At 37.9% G+C, this 12,654-nt stretch overlaps 1 pseudogene; it reads right to left on the bottom strand.

The window, feature by feature from the left end:
- Positions 1-1,165: 1,165 nt before the first annotated feature.
- LOC138159214 (pleckstrin homology domain-containing family A member 3 pseudogene) lies at positions 1,166-12,300 on the bottom strand (annotated as a pseudogene).
- Positions 12,301-12,654: the final 354 nt, after the last annotated feature.

Genomic DNA, 12,654 nt, shown 5'->3' with positions numbered 1-12,654 from the left:
GTTATTTTAAGCTATTAGTAGCAACTAAGTTACTATTGAAGGTAAAACCCATAAGTGGGAGTTCATGAATTACAGTTTTAAAAATGTTGACCCAAAGAGTACTCTGAATTATCCCCTCAATGGCTCAACCTGCAATTTTTTTCCTCAGAAAAAAAATTTTATTTTCCTGTTTTAAAATGAGCAAATTCACTGCAACAATAACTTCTTTTTTTCTGGTACAATGCAAATAATAAATGCACATCTTAAATTTGGTTGGTCATAAATGAGAAGGCTATCCTCTCTTTTTGATGAAGCAGAAAGTAATAAATAAATGAAAATTAAATACTTCAGATCAACAGTTTGGTATTAGCAATTCAGTAGTGACATTCCCGCATCTGAAGGAAAACACACTCTGGTCTTATTAAAAAAAAAAAAATACTTGATGTGTCATGTCACTTGAGTTAAAGATAGTTAAGATATTATTAGTTGTTCCTTTTTTTTCTTCAAGGAAGACAATGTGATCACTGTCCACCTGTGTGGTAACACATTTTTAATAGGGATAAGTGACCATTTGGTCCATGACACAATCATATATTGCACACCTCTATTAGAATGAAACCTGTGCAAAAAGCTCCATGTTTATAAAGCAACAATACAATCTGATGATGCCATCAATCCTTTACATTTTTTTTAAGTCTACATTTATCCTCATAATTGCCTAATCAGGGGTGGGAACACTGCAGCCTCAAGGCCACATGTGGCCTCCTAGGTTCTCAAGTGGGGCCCCCTAACAGAATCCAATCTTCACAGAACTAATTCCCTTAATAAAAGGATTTGTTTTTTAAAACTTGGACTCAGACAAAAGGCTGCACCAAAGGACGTAGAAGGCCACTTGTGGCCTTGAGGCTGCAGGTCCCCCACCCCTGGTAAATATTAAACCACCTTTCCTTCAAAGAAAGAAATCCATATTCATATTACAAAGTTATTAGGAAAATGTTCTTGCAAATAAACTATATAAAGATAAAATATACTTCGAAGGTTTTTGTCTTTTTATTTTTAACATTCGATAAAGTGCAGAGAAATTCTACTAAGGAAAAAAAAAATAAACAACTCCCTATAACAATAATATAATTACAGCAGTTTTTTCATAGCAATACTTAAGAGAAAGTCGGACATTTCAGTTTCCTCAGTAAGAGAAGGATTGAAGAACATCTTCCAATTCAGAGCTTTTTTGAACACAGTTCTGTTTTCTTCAGGAATGGTTGCTGATACAAAATCTCCACTGAGAATATTTTTTGAACAGAGAACAGGTCTATCTGGGTCTTCAGGGAGAATATCATTATACCGTGTTTCTGAATGTGTTCTTCTGCACTGTTGGGAGATTTGGTGAAGCGAAGGCCCTGGTTCTTTTAGTGTGACTACTCCTCTTTGAATTGTAAGAACCAGGGTGGTTAATGGAATCTTTCATCATTTGAAGAGATGAAGGTGACAGAGAAACTAAAGGGTCTGGATGAGGCAATTGAAACATCTCTGATTTAAACTTGGCATTTGCTACCTTCACACATTCTTTGAGTGTGGTGATGAATATGTTACATGTGGCACTAAGCAGAGATGAAGCTTGTTTCATATTGTCTACAGCAGGGGCTGAATGAATGTCTTCATGATGGACCAGTTCTTGTATGGTATGAACCCGCTGGATTAAGAGGTTACAGCAGAGGCAAAGTTCAGATGATCGGTTTTTCAGAGATTCATCGGTTTCACTTACTTCTTTTTCCTTTTTTTGCCCTAGTGTCAGTCAAACAAGCTTCTGCACTGCCCAGAGCGACCAGCCAACCTCTGCCTCTCAGCTAGATTCACAGTCTTCGTGTACAAATGCTGCTCCCTTGGAATGATTAACTCCATTCTTGTATTGTCTGCCGGGTGAACTATAATTTCATAAACTGCCGTCTTTATGCTTCCTTTGCTCCCTTTGCACACACCATCCTGTGAATCATAATAAGATGATATCCCACAATTTAAAGCAAACCAGTGAGTTTGCCAACCTGGGAGATAATTGGTCCACTTGTACAGAACCCCTCGGTCCTGGAGCCTGGGCACTGCTGCTCGGGTTCTGGCTGCCCCTCCCTGAGGCCTGTGCCTTCAGCTGGGGTCCCAGCAGCCGTGATCGGAGTCAGGCCCTTTGGAGGGGGCTTTTCACCCCAGGAAGGTCTACGAAACCCCAGCCCGGACAGCAGCAGCTGGGCAACAGCGAGGCGCTGGCCTCAACATTCCAGGGCTTGCGGGCTGTGGGCAAGCTGGAGCCCGAGCCCGTGCCACCGGCTGTAGCCGCGTACCTTGAACAGAGCTACCCTTGCCCCTTCCCTGTCTGCCTCCCTCCCTCCCTCCTGCCTGTCTCCTTCCCTCCTTCCTTCTCAACCTGCAATTTTGCTTAGAAGTGATATCTCTGTTGGGGAGTAGATTTCATATTTTTAGTTAAAAAATTAATTTTAAAAATGAATTGAAGGGACAAGTAGGTGGTGCAGTGGATAGAGCACCGACCCTGGAGCCAGGAGGCCCTGAGTTCCAATTTGACTTCAAACACTTACTAAATGTAGTTACTCTGGGCAAGTGACTTAACCCCAATTGCCTCAAAAAAAAAAAAAATCGAGAGGTTTATAGTGAACAAATGAACTTCCTGTTCCACTGTCCCATAGTTGTGGGAGACTAAAAAAGTAGAACATAGACTTCAATTATATAGTTTTGCCTTGTTGTAGGAATAGTTTCCCACCATTCTGATTGATGACAAGGCCACAACCTATAACGTAAACTAACCTCCTTCTACATTTATTTATGTCAGTATTGGATTTATAAATCATTAATATTATGTTACAAAGCATGGTTGGATTTTAGAACCACATTTTCCGAGGTCCCTCAGGATATCATTGTAGACAAAATGAAGAAATGTGGGCTCAACAATTTTAGAGTTTGGAGAGCTTACAATCAGTTGAATGATTTCAGTCAAAAAATGTTGAATAATGAATCAATGACAACCTAAAAGTAGGATCAAGTAAATTAATTATGCTTGTTTTTTTTTCTGTCCAACAGTTTGATCAAAAACTTTCATAAACACATAAATTAAATTTTCATCAAAATGTACATGATACAGAGATGAGAGGGGTAGCTAATAAATGAATGATACTAGATATGGTATAGGATACCAAAATCTTTTGGCTGACTGAACCAATGAGCCAAGTAATTTCCCTTTTAATCTATTGCTATCATTTCCCCCCCCTTTATCTTGATTTCTGAGTTTATGAGACCTCCCCAGTACCAGAAGCCATCACTTTCTTGTGAAAAAGGTTGTAACACTAGGTGTCACTAGGTTAGGCTTGGAGTTTGTTGGAGGCAGACTCAAAAACCTAAATTTACAATAATTCTGACCTTGGGAGTGCTGTTATGAATATGAATGACTACTTAGAGAAAACTCTCTAATAAGGGACTGGGATTGGTTATTCCAGCCCTGCACTAGGGAAGGTTACAATCTTCTATGTGGTTTCCAGAACTGTCTGAATCCCTGATACCATAATCAGAGGCAGAAGGAAATGCACAGGATGAGGTCGACCACTGGTTCCTCCACATTCCCCACAATGTATTATTTCTTTTTTTCTTCTTAGCATTCCTTCTGGCTGGATTAGTGGCCCTAACTAAAAAACAAGAAGAGTTTTATTACTTGCCACTTTGTCCCTTTAGCTTTCACCTCTCAAGTTTCCTTAGAGGCATGAATCCAAGAAAGGAAATTGCTCAGCTGCTATTACAAAACTGATCCCTGTAGTCAGCACCATTCCTGTTAATATGACTGGGGGCAAACACTGACACCTCCTTCCTATCAGTATATTCTCTCCTTCCAATCACTTCTTTCCATAGTTTTCTAAAACAGTTTTTTTTAATTGCTTCTATAGCAGAAAACTTTTCCCTCCATTTCTGATCCAATAATAACTTTCTGTCTTTCAGAGTTGGGGAGAAATATACCTCCTAAAGACTTAAGTGGCACACAAAGTAGACAGTTCAAGCCTTGCTATAAAGACTGTTAGAAAGATTTTTTTTAAAAAGGAAAAGAAAAGGAAAGGGGTAGAGGGGGAAGCAAATCAGAGTACCAATTGTGTCAGATAACATACAATCCTACAAACCTATAGTCTACCACCTCTGAAATGAAAAGAGAGATACAGTTTCTTAATTCTTCTCCAGAGCCCTTTTTTCTTTTATAATTAATTGCATTACCTATTCTTTTACTCTTTAATTATTTTGTTATATATTATTTTATTATATATTATTATTATGAATTTTATTCTGCTTACCTTTTTTTCTAGTTATACATTTGGTTTTCTGTGTTGGGATTTTTTCACTCTGCATAAGTTTTTAAGTCTTTGCATAGTTCTCTTAATTCTTCAAATTCATTATTGCTTAAGGTGCAATAACTGTGTTCCATTAAATTAATGAACCATAAATCATTTAATCTTTCCCCAATCAGAGGACATCTCCTGTGTTTTAAGACATTTGCTAATACAAAAGAGGTGTTATTAATATTTTGGTGTATATTGGGACCTCATTTATGCATCTGACATATTTACATATATTTACACCTCTTTGGAGATGTATGTCTAACAGTGAAATCTCTGGATGCAAAGATATGAACATTTTGGTACCTTTTTCAGTATAATTCAAAATAGCTTTCAAGAATGATTGAACTAGGGGGTGACTAGGTGGAGCCGTGACTAAAGCGCTGGCCCCAGAGTCAGGAGGACCTGAGTTCAGTTCTGGCCTTAGACACTTAACACCCATACACACTTAAAAAAAAAAAAAAACCTAGCCATATAACCTTGGGCAAGTTACTTAACCCCAATTGCCTTCCAAAAGCAAAAAACAAAAAAAGAATGATTGAACTACTTTACAGCTCCACCAATGGTAAATTAGAATACTTTTCTGGCCACAGACCCACAGTATTATTTATTTTCAGCTTTTGTCATATTTGCCTCTTTTCTGGGTATGAAGTAATATTTTAGTGGGGTTTTGATTTGTGTTTCTTATGTTGGTAGTGACACGGAGAAATCTTCATACAGATAAGTGTTTGTGATTCTTAAATTAACCTGAAATTCTTTCTGAGAACTGTTAGCCCTTTGACTATCCGCAGAAGGACGCCTTTTACGTTGGGTCTTGTATATTTCTGTTAGTTTGTCTTAGATATGTCCTGTCCCTTTAAGGCTTACTCTTCCAACTTTTAGAAACACTGGTAGGATAGGTACAGATCTCAGAGAGCCAGCTGAGTGAGGAACAAATGAGCTACTGCTTCTTAATCACTTCATAAAGTTTAAAATTCTATATAAATGTATTGGTAATTATTATTTCTGATCAATCACTAAAAGCTTTCCATCTCTCCTTTGCTCGTGTTCCTTCTGCCAGGGATCTCGTCTTCTCCATCTCTGACTGTCAATCATTTCCATTTTTGTGACCCTTCTCAGGTGACACCTCCTCCCACTACCCTTAGGAGAAGTCGACTTTTCCTTCTTCTGAACTGCGAGCTTTCTGAGAGTAGGACCTATATTTGCTAATTTTCTTATCCTCTTCAGGGCCTAGCCCATATTTAATTAAAGCTGTTGAATGGAGTACAGCAGAGGATACAAAGATGAATGGGGTGCAATTCCCCACCCTCAAGGCATTTGTAATCTGATAGGAGAGTTAAGACACTTAGAAAAAAAAAATAGATGTATGGACATGCCAAAAAGTATCTCTCAAGCCTCAGACTGGTTGTATTTACATATTAAAAGGCCAGATTGAGCAAATGGAAGTAACCTTGATCTTGGTTCTGTGCTTGGAATTGTCTTTTCCCCTTCCACTCTCTTCTGGAGAGAAAAGAAGAGGCTTAGGATTTGAAAATTGGGGCACCCTAAAATCTTAAAACTCTCTAGTAGTTAATGGACGAATAAGCATTATCTCTTTTATAGTCTAACCTTCAGATACCTTTCTTTTTTTTCTGTAATGGAGTGATGCTGTCCAGAGAGGCCAAGCCCAGTAAGCAAAAAGTTTAACCAAAAGAAAATATTGAGCTGAAGGGCACTGATTAGCTAGCTGGGAAAGTTCTATTCTTTGATCTGAAGAGGTTCATCCCTGATCTGAGAATCTCCTGCTGGGGGAAATGAGAGTCTTTGAAGCAACAAGCCAAGAGAACCCAATGGGAGATTGTTTTGCCCAGCAAGTTCCCCACCTAAATTTTTCTTTCTAAAAGAGCTATAGCAACAAAACTCCTTTTCATCTCAACCTAAAAAAATCTAAACCCAAAAAGTAGAACTTTACCTAGTGGAGCAGAAGCAGATTATACAGCCACCGAAATCTCATCCAGTGTTACAGCATCTGTCTGTAGTCTCAGATGGAAACTCAAAGACCATTGAAAAGGAGGCAGGTCTAATTGAGGCACCATTATGACATCACTAGAAGGCAAAATAAGTCCTACAGCATTGAAAGCGTCATTTAGCCTTCTACATCTGTGTCCTGTTCCATATGTATTCTTCTTCACATGTGTGCTCTAACCACACATGTTCCCTGTATCTGTACCCTGCTATGTCTGCTCTTTATGTATGTCTATGCTTCCTCTGGAGAGTTATTGAACCCCAGTTTTGTGGGGGAAATAAGTTGCTGTTATTTTTCTTACCTATGTCATTTTATTAAATATCTTTGCTTAAAACAATTTGTCTACTGGCTGACTATTAATGGCAAACATAAGTAGAGGCTTGTGAGATATGATTTCAGAGGAGGAAGACACACAAAGTACCTTAAATCTAAGCAAGGCATTCTTTAGGAGACCAGCCATGTGAGGTGGGGGTGGTGGAGGTGGTCACTAGGCACTACATAAAATAGTAAAAGGTAAAATATTAAAAGAAAATATGTCTTTCAAAGATTAGTTGATAGAACTAAGGATGTTTAGTTTAGAAAGGAAAAGATTTAAGAAGGCCATTAAATTTGTCTTCAAGTGTTTCAAGGATGAGATGTGATGTGGAAAAAGGTATTAAACTTTTTCTTATTGATCACAGTGGGTAATATTAGGAACAATGCTTAGAGGTTGCAGAGAAGCAGATTTTAATTGTTAATTGGTGGAGGAAGGACCAGAATTCCTAATGATTAGAGCTGTGCGAAAATAGATTGTACAATGTCAAGGTGTAGTATATTCTCTCAACTAAGTATAGAAGACATTCTATGTGGTAGCTAAGTGGTACAGCAGATAGAGTGCAATATTCCAGGTCTTTTTTTTTTTTTTGCTTTTTGGAAGGGGGAAGGCAGAACAGTTGGAGTTAAGTGACTTGCCCAAGGTCACATGGCTAGCAAGTGTTAAGTGCTTGAGGCCGGATTTCGACTCAGGTCCTCCTGACTCCAGGGCTGGTGCTCTATTCACTGCAACATGTAGCCGCCCCAAGATCACAGATCTAACATGGGCTCAGACACTACCTGGAAGACCCTAGGCAAGTCAACCTTTGTCTGCTTCAGTTTCCACATCTATGAAATAGCAACAACTTCCCAGGGTTATTGTGAGAATAAAATGAGACAATATTTGCAAAGTATCTAAAGTGTTGTATAGATGCTAACTGTTTTTTAAGGTTAATGTTAATTAACCTTAAATAAATTAAAAGTTAATGTTAACTGCTTTTATTAAGGTTAATGTCAGACTGATATGAATTAGACTTGAGTGTCTCTGAAATTCCTTCTTACTTTTAGGTTTTGTGACAATTTAGAATTTGCATGGAGACAATTTTCTCTTAAGAAATAAATTTACATGATTAAAATTATCCAAGAATGAATTTCCAGGTTCATGAGGTAATGAGAAGTAATTACTGGAAGTATTGAAAGAGAAGCTAGATAATTATTGTCAGGTAAGTTGTAGAATGGGTTCCAATATTGGGAGGGATGTTGGCCATATAATCATTAATATTGTTTGTAGTTTGTGGATGACATAAAGTTAGGGAAAAGAAATAACACGATACATAACAACTGACATCCAAAAATACCTATGTAGCCCAGAAAAATGGTCTGAATCAAAGAATAAATTCACTTACACTTCAATACTTGAAGTTTTAATGTTTTTTTAAATGTAGCTACTTTTTCTACTAGTGCAGGCTAGTAATATTCTCAATGCCTTAGGGGACAGTTTTCATGATTTTCTTTTTACTAAAAAATCATTATGTAACAGTCTCTTGGTGGTGACCTCCTCAAATTCACCTGGACTTGCTTCATGACAATAGGTATATATTTTGTAACTTGGCCTATAGTTGAAGGGATGCCAGTTTTGTGCAACCTGTCAGAACTTACACTCTCCTGGCATACTCTTTATGAATCAATCTCAAAGTCAGAGTAAAGGAGAAGGGAAATACTTGACATTTAATATAAGTATACATGTAAAATCTTCCACATGGGTTCAAATGAAAGATATGGTTATACAACTATTTGTCTGAACAAAGACCTAGGTGTTGAGTGGGTGGCAAACTCAATAATATCATTGTCAGCCAAAAAGGCAATGAAAACTTATATTGAACTGATAATAATGACTCATATTCATGACTTTAGTATTTCTAAAGCAGTGTCTAAACAATGAACCTCTGAGGTAGGTATTACAAATAGTACCCTCATTTTGCTGATGAGGAAATTGAGCTTCAAAGAAGGTGACTTGCTCAGGGTCACACCATTAACAATTATCAGAAATAGAATTTTAACACTGTATTTTGCTAGCTCTAAGTCCATTTCTCTTTCCACTGTGAATCTTTTAACATGGTGCTCAGAGCAAGAAAAGTTTTGTAGTGTTCTATCCTTCTCTGAAATAACCAAAACTGAAGTATTGTGTTAACTTCTCTAAACCACATTTTAAAGCCATTGATAAATTAAAGTATGTATAGGGTCATAGGCTCATAAATCTAGAGGTGGAAAGGCCTTCAAAGACCATTGACAACAGCACCCTTATTTTATGAATGAGGAAACTGAGGCCCAAAGAGGCTAAGTGTTTTGGCCAAAGTGACAAAGAGAAGTTAGGTTAGAACAAACATCCTCTGACTCCAGAGAAAGTGTTCTGTCCACAAAAGGGCAACCTGTTTTGTCAGTGGATCCAAAAGCATAGTATTTAATAATTATTTGGAAAAGAAAAGTGATAGAGGGAACATAGTAAAGATGGCAGAGAAAAGCCAGTGACTTGCTTGAGGTCTCCCCCAAATCCCTTTGAATCCCTTTAAATAATTCAATAAAACAATTCCTGGAGCAGCAGAAGTCACAAAAGGATAGGGTGAAATAATTTTCTAGTCAAAAATGACTTAGAAAGTCAGTAGGAAAGGTCTGTCACAACTGGGTGGAAATGGAGCATAGTGCCAGCACAGATCCAGCCCCAGTCCCAACAAACCAGGAGCAGGCCTTGGGAGCCACTGAATCAGGAGGAGCAGCAGCTGCCATCAGAGCTCTCAGTCCACAGACAGTAAGAGGGTCGAACAATTGTTCAGGGGTCTCTTTGCGAGTGCTGAGGCTACACTGTTACTTTGCATACTTGAATCCGGGTCACAGTGCTAGGTGGCAGTCTTAGGGCAAGGAGAAGCACTAGCAGACCAGAGTTTGTGGGCCACCAAGCAGCTGGGGTATTTATTATAGTTCCAGGACAGAAAAGAATGCTTGTGGTCACTATCAGACCAGAGCAGATGCCAGGAGAATAGTGAGTAGACCTCTCCTTTAATCATACCACCTTGAAAGAACTGAAAACTTGCTGGTCCTGAGAAGTATCTGTGACAAAAACGGCACAAAACCCCAATGCTTAAGAGAGTGCTCCCTCCACCCTGGAAGCAGATCCCTCCTCATCAAAGAGTTAAAAGTCAAGAAATAGACTGGGGAAATGAGCAAACAACAGAAAATATTCTGACCATCAAAAGTTACTATGGTGAAAACGAAAATCGGAACACACACTCAGAAGAAGATAACAAAATCAAAGATCCTATATCCAAAGACTCTAAGAAAAAAAAATTAATTGATCTCAGGTCATAGAAGAGCTCAAAAAGAATTTCGAAAATCATTTAAGAGAGGTGGAGGAAAACTGGAATACAAATAAGAGTGATGCAAGAAAATAATGAAAAATGAGTCAACAGTTTGGTAAAGGAGATATGAAAAAAAATGCTGAAGAAAATAACACCTTGAAAAACAGACTATGTCAAATGGTAAAAGAGGTAAATAGTCAATAAGGAGAAGAATACCTTAAAAAGTAGAACTGGTCAAGTGGAAAAAGATATATAAAAATTCATTGAAGAAAAAAAGTTCTTTAAAAAGTAGAATTAATCAAATGGAAAAAAAAGAGGTACAACAGCTTACTGAAGAAAATAATTCCTTAAAAATTAGAATTGATCAAAGGGAAGCTAATGACTTTATGAGAAATCAAGAAATAATAATAATAAAAAAACAGAAGCCAATGTGAAATATCTCATTGGAAAACAACTGACCTTGAAAATATTAGGTTATCTAGGTGGTACAGTGCTATGCCCTGAAGTTAGGAAGAGTGCTTATCCTGAGTTTAAATCTGTTCTTAGACACTTACTAACTGTATGACCGTGGACAAGTCATTTAACCCTATTTTCCTTAGTATCTCATTTATAAAATGAACTGGAGAAGGAATGGCAAGCCACTCCAGAGTATTTGCCAAGAAAACCACAAATAGGATCACAAAGAGTCAAGCAGGATCAAAACAACTGAACAACAACAACAATTCAATAAAAGCTTATTGAGTAAATTAAGGAAATGAGCTATTTGTTCCCAGAGTATAAATTTCTTCTGATGGTGTAGATAGCACAATTCTGAGGCATGCTATGCCTCTTCCCCCTTCTCCACTTTTCCCACCTTCTCCCCCTGGATTTTGGACCTTTCCAATCCTCTTCTTATTTCTCTTGTCCATTGATAACTCCTCCTCTCTTGATTCAGGCTCCTTTCTAACTGCATTAAAGGATGTATAGTTCTTATGCCCAAAGAGCAACCAAACTGTAGATACCCTTTGATCTTGCAATACCACTACCAGTCTGTATCCCAAACAGATCATAAAAATGAGGAAAAGATCCACATGTACAAAAATGTTTATAGCAGCTCTTTATGTGGTGGCAAAGAATTGGATTTTGAGGTGTTGCCCATCAATTGGGGAATTGGTGAACAAGTTGTGGTACATGAATGTAAGGGAATTCTGTTGTGCTACAAGAAATGATGGGCAGGTGGATTTTAGAAAAATTTGAGAAGACTTAAATGAACTGATGCTGAGTGAAGTGAGCAGAATCAGGAGAACATTGCACAGTAACAGCAACATTGTGTGATGATTAACTATGATAGACTTAGTTTTTCTTAGCAATACTTAGCAAAAAAATGATCCAAGACAATTCCAAAAGACTCTTGATGGAAAATGCTATCCACATCCAGAGAAAGAACTATGGAGTCTTAATGAAGATTGAAGCATGCCATTTTCACTTTTTTTTTGTTTTTTCCCTTTTGTTCTGATTCTTATTTCACACGACTAATGTGGAAATATGTTTAAAATGATTATACACATACAACCCTATATCAGATTTATTGCTTTCTTGGGGAGGGGGAAGGGACAGAGGGGGTGAGAAAAATTTGGAACTCAAAATCTTAAAAATAATGATTGTTGATAACTATCATTACATGTAATTGGGAAAAAAATACTATTAAGTAGGGAAAAAAAGAGTTCAAGCCAAAGAACAAACTGCTGAAACCCAGAAAAAAAAGACAACACAACCAATTATCTTTGGTTGCTCTGATGTAGGTTTTTGTCATTAATAACTACATTTCTGAGTTAAAACATAAAAGCCAAACATTAAAAAAAATGCAATTGGGAGTTTTGACTGGCTAATAAAACCATTATGCAACCTGTCTACTATTTTTCATTAGCCAACATTCTGAACGATTTAAATTCTTTTCAGAGTGAGAAACTACTACCATAAACCTTCTAAGGTTTTTAGTTTAGTTTTGTTTTTCTTATGGCAGGCTGATATTCCTAGAATTTGGGGAAAATCACAGATGCTGGAGATTCTTCTTCCATCAAAAATAACTTTGACAGTTGCAATTTTCTTCAATCATCTAATTTCATCAAGAAATTCAAATCACGGGTTAGTCAGTCAGTCAATAGCATTTGGTAAGTGATTATTACATTTTAGACATTGGGATAAAATCTAGAGACATAAGGAGAGGTGCTGGGCTCTCCTTCCCAGCTCCAGCCTTGTCTTACCTTATTCCCGGTCTTTGGACGTCTCCGGCTTCTTGTCTCCAAGAAGAACTCATCCCCACAGAACACCCAAGGACACAGAGGTTGCCAAGCGAGACTGCTCTTTATTCAGTTACATCTTAACAGTGTGGCCATCAGAACAAAGCAGAACAGAACCATGGGACAGAGAGAGAGAGAGGGAGCCTCACTTTGCTTTTTCCCTAATATCCTTATCATTCTTCTTACTGTCACATGCCATGTGGGAGCCAATCGTGCACTCTTCCAAGTGCAGGGCAAAGGAGTATGTGTTAAGAGGAGTCCGTGTTGATAAGGCACGTTCAATGCCATGTCGGCCTTTCCCAACCTGGCAAAGTCGGCTCCCACGGCCCTGTGCTCAATGCCATGTCAGCCCTTTCAGCCCGGCAGAGTCG

This window comes from Petaurus breviceps, unplaced genomic scaffold, assembly GCF_028583685.1.
Source record: "Petaurus breviceps papuanus isolate PSGF00001 unplaced genomic scaffold, PetGlider_PUasm1.0 175, whole genome shotgun sequence".
Classification (NCBI taxonomy): Eukaryota; Metazoa; Chordata; class Mammalia; order Diprotodontia; family Petauridae; genus Petaurus; species Petaurus breviceps.
Note: the sequence above shows the minus strand (reverse complement) of the source record. Positions and strands in the feature narration are given on the sequence as shown.